This window comes from Pectinophora gossypiella, chromosome 5 (genome assembly GCF_024362695.1).
Source record: "Pectinophora gossypiella chromosome 5, ilPecGoss1.1, whole genome shotgun sequence".
Taxonomy (NCBI): Eukaryota; Metazoa; Arthropoda; class Insecta; order Lepidoptera; family Gelechiidae; genus Pectinophora; species Pectinophora gossypiella.
The window spans coordinates 12,642,985-12,655,050 of NC_065408.1; positions in this window are offsets into that span (position 1 = coordinate 12,642,985).

The following is a 12,066-nucleotide window of genomic DNA, read 5'->3' on the forward strand; positions in this document are numbered from 1 at the left end:
GTTTTTCTATGACGTCACAGTTTGCTTTTTTATACAAGCTCCATAGTATAAATATTTACCTAATTTCTTGTTTTGACGTTTAGTAAAAAGTAACTGATTTGACTAGTTTGAAACTGCCCTTTTACCACAGTTGCGGATAGAATGAACTACGTCCTGGTAACTCGTACAAGTAGAACCTTGTAACCTGTTTAGGTTTACACACCCCACAACACTATGAATGAACTGTAGTGTGTACTCGTAATGGAACCTCTGAGCTATGACATTTACGACACCCACTCAATCATGAATGAAACAAATTCCCTGGAAACTTGCTGAGAGCGGCTCGATTAATTATGTAATGAACTTTTAAATGAAAACATACCTACACTTCTCACGAGAACTAACGGCCTACGTAGTCCAGTGGTTACGCTCCCGTGCCGGAGGTCCCGGGTTCGAATCCCAGCGGGGTCATATCACAAAAATCACTTTCTGAGACCTGGGTTGGGAAATTGCAGGCTGATCACCCGGTTCTCCCCAAAAGTAGGATGATCCGTGCTTCCGAAGGCACGTTAAGCTATTAGGTTAGGATTTCTACTTATTGATGTACTTAAGTACTTAGTCGTCACACGAATCATGTCAGGGCCTTTGACGGCTCTATAATACCCCTGACACCAGAGTTGATGAGGTTAGTAACGCACCTCACAACCTACACGATAGAAATATAGAGACTGAGAGCAAAGAAAAATCACAGATGTTCAACAACAACGATGGGGAGGCCAGGATCCCAAGATACAGGTGTACCTACGTATCTACTATGGATTCCTGTCTTCCTCACACGGTCCCAACATATAAAATCGGTGTAAGTATTTGGGTAAGTACATTTTTATTTATAATTAAAAGATTTCCTTTTTTTATTTTAACAGTTCCAAAGTTCAAAGCACTACTTACCGTAGAATAAGGAATAATACCACGCACCCTAACTCTAACTCTCCGCTCCCCACCAGCGGCTGAGCTAGGTTTACCTTACTCCCCGTCGGTCTTACTTTAGTCTTCAATAGTAAGGGCGTCAGACGTCACGCACACTGATGCGCGTGTACGCCGATAACATCAATGTGTAAGTGTCTGTGTAAAACGAGGTTTTTTGTATGAAGTGTCCAGGGTGTGGCACTACATCTGACTGATGTGACTCCGTGAATGACGGAATCTAGAAAACTCGATACGATATAGGATGTAGTGCGTAAGGTAAGGCACGAATATCCATCATTCATGTACCCAGATTGAATTCGAATCAGACGAAGTAGGAAACACCTTATAAGTAGGACTGTAGGTAGGGACTGATAGATTAATAATAATAATAAATAATATGTATTTTTTTCCACATATTTTTACATTAGTGTTCATAAAGATTGTTTACAATACAATACAATACAAAAACTCTTTATTGCACTTGAATCACATTAAAAATACATGAGTATTATAATTAAATTGGTAGTACAACAGGCGGCCTTATTGCTAAGGTAGCAATCTCTTCCAGGCAACCTTTAGGTATAGGATATGAATTTAATGAAAAATGTAGCGGGATAGACAGTGCAAAAAAAAATAAATAAAATAATAATAATAAAATGTTGAAAAATATAAGTACTTATAACTAGATAAACTATAATATATTAAAAACAATACATAGAAGACAATAAATAATGATTATAATAATATATAAATACGTTAACATATACATACATTACTATGGAAGAAAGGAAACCATGACAGTACTACATCATCGGCATCATTCAAACCATGTATTTAGATTAAGGATATAATGATAATAAATAAAAAAAAATAAAAAAAAAATACCTAGTTTATAAAGAAGAAGATGTAAGAAGAATGGAATAGAAAAGAAAAACGTTATAAAGAAGAGAGAGAGATGAGAAAGTTGTTTCAGATATATAATAAAGAAATGTATCTTTCTTGAATAGTCTTCGTCGCTCTACCTACCTCTTTAGGGAGCTTAGGCGCGAGTGTCAAAGATGCAGTTCCTAAGTAATACTTTTTGGTATCACCTTGACCACCGTAACGAGGAGGTTAAGAGTATCTTACTATCAAGTCTGACAAGTTGTTGTCAAGCTTGTCACACATGTTGACATATCAAAATTTTCACTAAGAATGAACCAGTAAACATGAATGGTTACTAAAACCCATCAGAAAATCTCCAGTAAGCTATACCTATCTATCGTTCCACAAACAATAACCTACAGTAGACCAGCTCATCATACTTCTTAGTTTAGGGTAAGTGATTTTCCAATACCAGCTAAGTATCCGCGCCACGTGAGGAGCTCGGTGGCGCAGCGGTAAACGCGCTCGATCTGCGATTGTTGAAGTTAAGCAACTTTCGCAAAGGCCGGTCATAGGATGGGTGACGACAAAAAAAAAAGTTTTCATCTCGAGCTCCTCCGTGCTTCGGAAGGCACGTTAAGCCGTTGGTCCCGGCTGCATTAGCAGTCGTTAATAACCACCAATCCGCACTGGGCCCGCGTGGTGGTTTAAGGCCCGATCTCCCTATCCATCCATAGGGAAGGCCCGTGCCCCAGCAGTGGGGATGTTATTGGGCTGATGATGATGATCCGCGCCACGAAAGAAGTCCAGCAGCCGCAGTGCTACTGTCGCAGTATCTGCATACAATAGGGTAGTGTCCAATTAGTCAAGACCGTTACTTTTTACTAAGCGTCAAAACACGAAATTACTATGGAATATCTACGAAAAACACACTGTGACGTCATAGAAAAACGTGACCGAATGTCGCACTTATTATTACATTATATTTCTTTATTAAAATTGATAAATAATTTACTTAAAAAGAAAACGTTTTGTGGTCCCTATAAAAATCTGTCTTTATTTAGTAAGTAATCAGAATTTCATAATTTATCTTTGACGTCAAATGTGATCCAAATATCAAGCAACAATTATTTTTATATAGTATACTTCTGCCATTACATTGTATTTTGGGATCATTATGTACCCGAGTAATGAGAAAATAGGTAATTATCACGTAAAGCTGTACAAGATATTGTTTTTGGTGAAAGTCCCTCATTGGGCAAGACTGTCCGAACACATATTATTCTATGCTCCATAGTAGTGTATCTAGTAATGAAATATGCTCCGTACTCCTTCGGATCGAAGTAGGCACAAGTCCGCCGCTGGGCACAAGCCAAATATTACTTATTCAATGAATTATTTATCTTCCATTAAACTGAGACGACTCAATAAACAAGTCAGCTAACACGCCGTGTCAAACTTTCAACAGTGTATAAATAAATAGTGGACCTACCCAACGCGTTGGACGTTGAGAGTGACTAAGTTACGTACGGCACATTAAGTTGAATGAAAGAGGCGGCGGCTGGGGGCGCAAGGGGGCGTTATGACCTGCAAGTGGGTCGCGTGCATCGATCGATGCTATCCTATTGCATCTTATTCACCTCAGCTTTGTGTATACTGGTTATGCAATTGTATGGGCTAACTGCGTCTTACCTACTCGATTGCGGTGTCTACAGTTTTCGCGACGTAGTACCTATCATTGTTTATTTAGGACGTAGCAAGTACGGTCACGAGCATTAATATGTATACGTTCAAAGATTCTTTATTCTCATTAAGACATGAAATAAGTCACTTACATGAGAACAGATTACAATAAAATAAATACTAATGTTCGCTCGTACAGAAAATTCACAGTTAACTTCACAACTCACCACACTTAATTTATTTCACATTAAATTAAATTACATTCCCATCACGATCCCTCCAAAAACAAGTTATGGTTGATATTTAATTATAATATATTGAGCTAATTTACGTTTAAAATCATTTACTTAAAGATTCGATATTTTTTATATGTGAAGGTAAGTTGTTAAAATGTTGTGCGCCCTCGTAAGTTATCATCCGTTTGCCATATACACTTTGGTACCATGTCACATTAACTTTTTTGACAAATTGAACTGTAAGTCTCACTAAATGTCAAATGTTCAGTGCGACAGAGTCCAAATGTGGCTAAAATGTGGTTAAATTAAGTAGATAGTAAATAGGTAGGTAGGTTAGTACCTAAATGTTGAGTTGAGATGGTTTTTCGTTTACATGTTAGAAGACACGTTTCTGCTCGACTGAGAATAAAGGAAAACGTAAATGTATGCGGTTGCTGTTTACATCCCGGCTTGTTAAAACTGACTAAGGGATTTTGAGATTAGTGAAAGTAGTGTGGCTTTTTGTGTACTTACCCACTCAGTTTGCTAAGTGGTCAAAGCTTTACTGAGAAAATGTAATGAAGTGTGTATGTCAGCGGTGATGGAAAACATCGTGAGAAAGACCTCGTTTCCGAGAAATGCATTTTCGGAGGTATGTGACCTAACCTGTATTGGGCTGGTTTTCCCTTCGCGGGTTGGAAGGTCAGACAGGCAGTCGCTCCTGTAAAAACCGGACTTCAAATCTTCAGGTTAGGTAAGTGGACCCTGTGAAAAACGGAATAATGCTAGGGAAATGTTTAAACTAAAATGTAACATGAGTTTTGGGTAAGTAGGTAATTCTATAGATCACGTGGCAAGTCACACGTTTTAAGGGTAATCCACACCGAAGCTATCCGAATTTTATTTTTTATGAGCGGCTGCCGCCGGCTTTCAGCGCTATGAAAGTAAGCCTTAGGCACAAAGCTGACGACAAAGACTGTAGAGTGGATTGGCCCTTAGGTACAGGAAATGGATAGCTTTTATCCCAAAAGTCACCCCCTAAGGAGATGGAAAAGAATAATTCGAGCTTTTGCGTTTTTTGTTGGAACATCCAATTACAAAACAATAATTTACAACAAATTTGTTTGCTCTGTAGTAGATAATAATACTTAAATCTACCTACTACTAGGTAGAGTTGTACTACGTAACTAGATACCTACTTATAGCCTTTTTATCAAGTTTTTAAACGAGGTAAATATTGAAGTTCTAAAAATGACATACAATAACACCTAAGGCTTACAAAACTCGCACAGATTATGTCAATACAATACTTTGGGTAGGTACCTAATTAATTAGTAACTAAAAAGAAAATAGGGTATTTGACTGGGTCAAAGATAAATTATAAAATGCTGATCTAGGAATAAGCCGACATGACGTCACATTTTAATTTAGGTATAAGTTTCTGTGTTCGTTTTCCATGTTTCTATAAGTATAGAAAATATTTCGTGTGTGCGTTGACTTCTGATGTGATGTCATTATAATGTATATAGGTATATGTAATCCGTGTCTGTGGTGTCCTAAATAATAAATGTTTCTTTCTTTCTTTCTTTCGAATAGGAGATAATCAATCTCATTTTACTTTTTTTTTCAAATTTCAATACTTACGAGACGTTTGACCGCTTTTATTGATTACGTCTCAGGACAGTATTTCCATACAAACTCCAAAGAAAACTTTCGTGTTGACTTTTTGTATAAAGTATCTCGTTTGTCTAGGTTGGCAAGTAGCCTATTATAGTAGGCAGGTACAGTCATGAGCAATATAAAAAAAAGTACACACTTTAGAACCCTGTCGCAATATCATATTTGACATTTAACGAGACTTACGGTATAATTTGTGAAAAAAGTTAATGTGACATGGTTTCAAAGTGTATACATATTAGTACTCGTGACCGTACTTACCCAAGAAGTTGTCAGTTTTCTTAATTGTCATTAAGTAGATGACTGTTGTGAGTTTCAGACCTTAGATACATACATCGGCATCGCAAATAGTATATTTTTTGTCCCAGACATTTAAAATCATTATAATACTTATATGCTTTTAAGGCAATAGCTAAAGAACGTACCTAGTTATTTAGGCCACGGCTAGATAGCGGCGTTTAAGTCTAGGAAACCTAGACTAAATTTTCCATTTCATACCCTCGTATAAGTACTACGTAGTCGTTTTGGAGCTCCGCCAGATAACACATGAAAACAATTGCGGCTTACTTAAGAATTTTACGTCAGTTTGGAGACAGAGATCCAAACCTTCAAGATAATTATATACACCAATGATTACATCATCAATATCATCATTAATTTAAGAGCCACGATATTGTCGGTGTAACATTTTCCATTCCAGACTATCAAAGGCCAATTTCTTGCACACCCTATAAGACACGACGTTAACCTTTTCTTTAATCTGTTCCATGTAAGCTCTTCTTGGACGATTATATACACCTAGATATATACGTTTTGTTGTACATTGTTTTAAGTTTACGCGGTTATTGTCATCCCGTGATCATGGCACTTGCAACAGTGTCGAAATATCGGGAGTCTCATATCCCCATTTAAACGCGGTAAGAACCCGTTATTATGTGCTTTAATAACGTTTTGTTGTTTTAATTATAAATGCAGTGTGTACCTGTAATTGGGGCACATATACAAAAACTAACTGCATCATCATCAATTTTTGAGCCACGCTCTTGTCGGTGTAGCATTAATGCAACTTTTCCTACTCACTTTTACTTTGTTCTGTTTTTAAAAACTAAGTTAAGACTTGCATTTTCTAACTTTACAATATGTGTACTGTTGGTATACCTATCTAAATAAATAAAATAAATGGCTAAATCAATAGAGAACGTAACCATATAGAATGAGTAAGGTCTCAAATTATCATGTTAATTTATTCATTGCAAAGTCACAAGCAGTTAAGGTGTTATATGGTAGTAGGTACATGTGACGCGTTCTCAAAGCTCCGACCAAGTAGTTAATGCCATCTGCGGCAAATCTACAATAAGTCACGTCAAAAAAAAAGCAACATAAGAGGTGACAGCAGCTTTATTTATTTATTTATTTAATAAACACACGTAACAGGTTACAGACACAAATCTTATGAAATAATACACTTTTTGAGGTTCAGACTGTAGCCCAACTAAACGTATGCAAGTTATACAATTTTCCTCACCATAGGGTGAGAAAACACGACGCAAATTAAAAGATATTACAATAAAATATACTTAGCTCCGCAACAACATGCATTATTATAACAATATCATCATTATCATTAGCCCACTACACAGTCCACTGCTGGATATACATGTAAGTACAGACAGATACCCATACAAGTAGGTATGGGTGTTAGTGACACCGTAACGTATACTGAGGGGGATGATTCAGACCATGATTCTGTCATGAAAATGAAAATTCATGATTTTTTTGTGTTTTTTTTTTAATTATTTTCAGTTCCATACTTTTGCGACGGAAAATTCCACTTGATATTAACTCAGAATCATGGTCTGAATCATCCCTCAAAGTTTTCGTTACGATGTCACTAACACCCTGTATAGGTCTCTCCCAAGGCGCGCCACAAAGCCCTATCCTCAGCCTTACGCATTTAATCATATACGTCGTTGTCATAAAAATATAACGTAACGCAATGATAATATCCTCATACAAAACATAACACCTATTTCCTATTCGGTTAGTAAACCATGGAATACTTATAAAATACTTTCGTTTCTTTCACTCACATCGCAATCTTCATACGTAGTTTATAGTAGGTACTCTTCTTGACAATATTGAATAGACATGATATTTGATCTGTGATAGCCCTGTTTGTAGAACGCGTGATTTATCGTACCACTGAATTCGACTTTGTGAGTTTGAATTCAATGTGGATTGAGGATTTCATATGTATGTGTGAATGAATTAATGTATATCTACTTTATGTATTTTATGTTGGTAGGTAGTTGTTTGCTTTTTGTAAGTATTTAATTTATACAAGATGTTGCACCGTCACGCACCAAATTGTGATAAATGTTGTCTCGCCACTGGTTGCTTGGAAGAAATTGCTGCTAGCAATAAGGCCGCCAGATTGTACTGTATCTTTCGTCCGTGTGTGTGAAACTTGTTTTGTATGTTGTAAGCAATGAAGTATATTTGTATTGTATTGTATTTGTGCTCGGTTAATGGCAATAGGCTCCTACGCGGGACCTAAGCATAACTGGCGAGGAGTTCCTGCCTACCCCTTCGGAAATACATGCATGATGTTATGATTTTAGCCGACTGATGTCATCAAGTTTTATACTCCGTCAAATACAACCCTTTAAAAGAAGTTTAATATTCATGTTAAAAGTTGGTGATAGACACGGTGCGACGTAGAAAATTTTAATATCACAGCCTAGTACCTAGTACTCTCAGTGCTTTTGTTGTGTTATCGTACAAAAATACCTATGTCGTCACAGATCCCCTTATCTCCAGGGCAGTAAGGTGGAAGATGCAAAGATTGATGAGTATAGCGTGTTTTGGGTTTAATTCTAGTAGACTGCAACGCGCATGCTCGGTTCTATCGACTGTCTCCCCCTGCTCCTCCATTGAAACCTGAATAGCGGTACAGGATTCGCGGATGAGAACTAGCTTTATCTTCGACCTTCCATATCGACTCGCATTAGGTGAAAATTTTGTAATTGGTATTTATACACTAAACTAACCTATTAATATCCATAATATCCATAATTATAAGTATAAGTACATCAGATTAGATTAGATAAATTAGATAAATTAAAATTAAATTATATATAAAATCAAATAAAATTAATATTATTGATAACATATTATTATTATTATTAGCCGGTTCGAACCGGACTTGCACCATTGAGTTAATAATTGATCTTATAAAAAAAAGATCTTTACTCACACAATCATTTAAGCAATCACAGATGGTTGTGATGGGCATAATCTCGCTGATTCCCAATTTGTTACTTATGCACTACTAGATTGAGATCTTAAGTGCAATTTTCATTAACACAGTTGGTTGGACCATTATAGACGGCGATACGGCGCACCACCTATCACGTTGGTCTAACAGAAGGCTTGGTGAAGTGTGGGCACTTAGTTATTTTGCGATGGCTGTACCTCTGACTACCCCATTCGGATATAGTCGTGAGCTCATGTATTTACACACTAATCTAGTCACCAATTCAGAAAATCATAATGTCCAATGTATTTTAAATTTTATTGTAACTACATATATGTTAAGCTCCACTGAAAAAAAAAGTACTTAGCAAAACTTGGGTTACTTGTTGTCAAAACAGACACTACATAATTGTATTATCTGTGTACCTACTACCATGATTGTATTATGTAAAGTAAAATAATAGTAGAAAATACATTAACAACTTGGCCGGACAAATGTATACTTACCTAAGTATCAAGAGTATCTACCGATATACAGTCTTTAACAAGTTGATGGACATACAGTTCAAAACCGTGGTACTTTACGTACTAAATCTATAAAAGGAGAAACTGACTGACTGACATATCAACGCACAGCCTAAACGGATAAACGTAGGCACTTGAAATTTGGATGGGACGTAGCTTGGGTACCGTAGAGGTGCACTAAGAAAGGAATTCCCGAAATTCCCACGGGAACGGGAATTAGCGGGAAAATCCTTTTGTATGAAAAATAGTTCTCTTTTATAACACGCCACGTGGACGAAGTCGCGGGCAAAAGCTAGTCTGACATAACTGCTATGCATATCGTTTTAAATTTTGCAGCACTCCTCGCCAGCTACGTTTAAGTCCATGTAATGGGGGGCGAGGCTATTGCCATTAACCGGCCACAAAACCTGGAAACCACGTGATAGGTATCTATAATCCAAACATGAATTCAAACTCATATAGTCGAACTGTTTTAAGTTTACGAGGTTATTATCAGGCGTGCGTGTATGAAGCGATTGATGAATGTGGAGGAAGCAAGAGAAGTGTGTCAGGATCGAAGCAAATGGTATTCTATAGTCTCTGCTTACCCCGGTGGGAAATAGGCGTGAGTTTATGTATGTATGTATGTATTATTATAATTAAAACACGTAATAACGGGTTCTTACCGCGTTTAAATCAGGGATAATAGTAGTAGTAGTAGTGATTTAAACGCGGTAAGAACCCGTTATTATGTGTTTGAATTTCGAATTCATTGGTTTAGAGCACGAGCCGAGATTCGAACCCGTAACACAATGTAAGCACGAGATGTGTGCACTTATTCAATCCCTCTCTAATTGTTAACGTAGAAAATAGACATTCCATCGAGCCCAGTAAATAAGACACATAAAGTGTGTTATTGACATCGTAACTGTATAAAGTAATTCACAAGCAGATTCATAAACATAAACTACAAAGCGATGTATTGATCAGCCAAGAACATAATATCGGCTCCATCGACTTCCACATCGAAGTTCAAGGGCATACCCGGTGCAAAATGGTGGATAATCGACCACTTAACGAAGACTCCGTTTAACGAAGAAAATGGCTAGGGTCATGATTTAGCCAATTCGTCATAGTTTGACATTTAGCGAAACGTTTTAAATTATAAATAGTCACTGTGGTCCTGTGGTACACCAACTTGCTTCTCCAACGGGGAGCGTCGGTTCGAACCCAGACTTGCACCAATGAATTTCACTAAGACAATTGGCTCGAGCATTATAGATGGCGATACGGCCCACGACCTATCACGTTGGTCTAACAGAAAGCTCGGTGAGATGTGGGTACTTACTAATGATGTTCCGAATATCCGTATCCGTGTCCGTTACTTATCACGCGGATCTTTTTCAGGTGATTAAGTAGATTTATTAAATAAAAACCTATAAAATTCCATTCTGATTGTTTTTATTTCTTAAAATTAAATATTTGGCACCTTTATATTGCAAACATTTAGATAGATAGATCTTTATAATGAAAGCAAGATAAAATATTACTGTTATAACAATGAAATAACTATAACTTTAATCTTTTTTTTTAAGAAAATAAAGATCCTTATTCGTATCCGTATCCGTATCCGCGGATATACATTTTTAACGATCCGGCACATCACTAGTACTTACTTAGTTCATCTTGCGATGAATGTTCCTCTTGACTACCCCAATTGAGTTATAGTAGTAAGCTTATGTTATTAAATTGTAAAACATACGTACACATATTCATGAATACTAACAAACAATAACATAAAACTCACTCGAAAGTTCACATTCTCATCCAGAATAGCTAAACGCAGTAAACATTGCGTAACTACTACTCGTAGCATATTTCAGGTGTTCCATCTCGTTTCGTGGAACAAACTAGCGTAATGCTATCACATGAGTAGTTTACTAGTAAACTATGTCCATAGGAAGGTATCGAACGCTATTTCAATGTTTGCGCGTAATATACCCACGTCACAAACACATACGCGACGGCAAAATAATTACCTTACAGCATCCCTAGTTGGCCGAAAGTTATTACTGCGTAGGTCATGTCGCTTCCTGTGTGGGGTTTATGGAGATGTCCTACTGGTCTGAATGTACTGTGGGACCGGAGACTCGAAGGTCGTTTGCACCGAATGCACTGAGGCTGCACCGAGGGCTATTTTCGTCCGACGCGTAGTAACCCGGCGTCCCAGTATTGATTTATTGACATTCCTGGTTTACGAGTACTTTCGTTTTAATTTCAATTAAATCTGGCATTGAACGCGTAACAAAGAGCCGTAGTGGGTCGATTAGGAAAACGCTTGCCTCTCACTTTGAGGTCGCAGGTTCGAATCCAGCACAGGCCTAAACCAATGAATGTCGAAATTTTTCCGAATGATTATCACGTGCTCAGTAGTGAAGGACAACATCTTGAGGAAACCCACATTCCCGAGAAATGCATTTGCGGAGGTATGTGACCTAACCTGTATTGGGCTGGTTTTGCCTTCGCTGGTAGGAAGGTCAGACAGGCAGTCGTTTCTGTAAAAACACGGACCTGTCAAAACTTAGGTAAGCGGACCCTGTGAAAAAAACGGGATAATGCTAGGTGGATATTGAACGAATAACATTAAGCTCGTGACTATATTAGGGTGGTCAGGGTACATTCATCACAAACGAACTGAGTGCCCAAGCCTCAAAGAGCTTTCTGTTTATGTTATTGAATATGTTTACCTTTTAGTTTATTGTGGTCGGATGAAGATAGGAATACCTTTGTTACTGAAAAATACCAAAGCTAATTTTGCCCTGCAGCGGCTATTTAGTAACCCAGACATCAGGTTAGTCACTGAACTCACCACAAAAGAAAAAGGAGAGTGACAGTTTAGCGGATCTTGCATAATTTATTTATT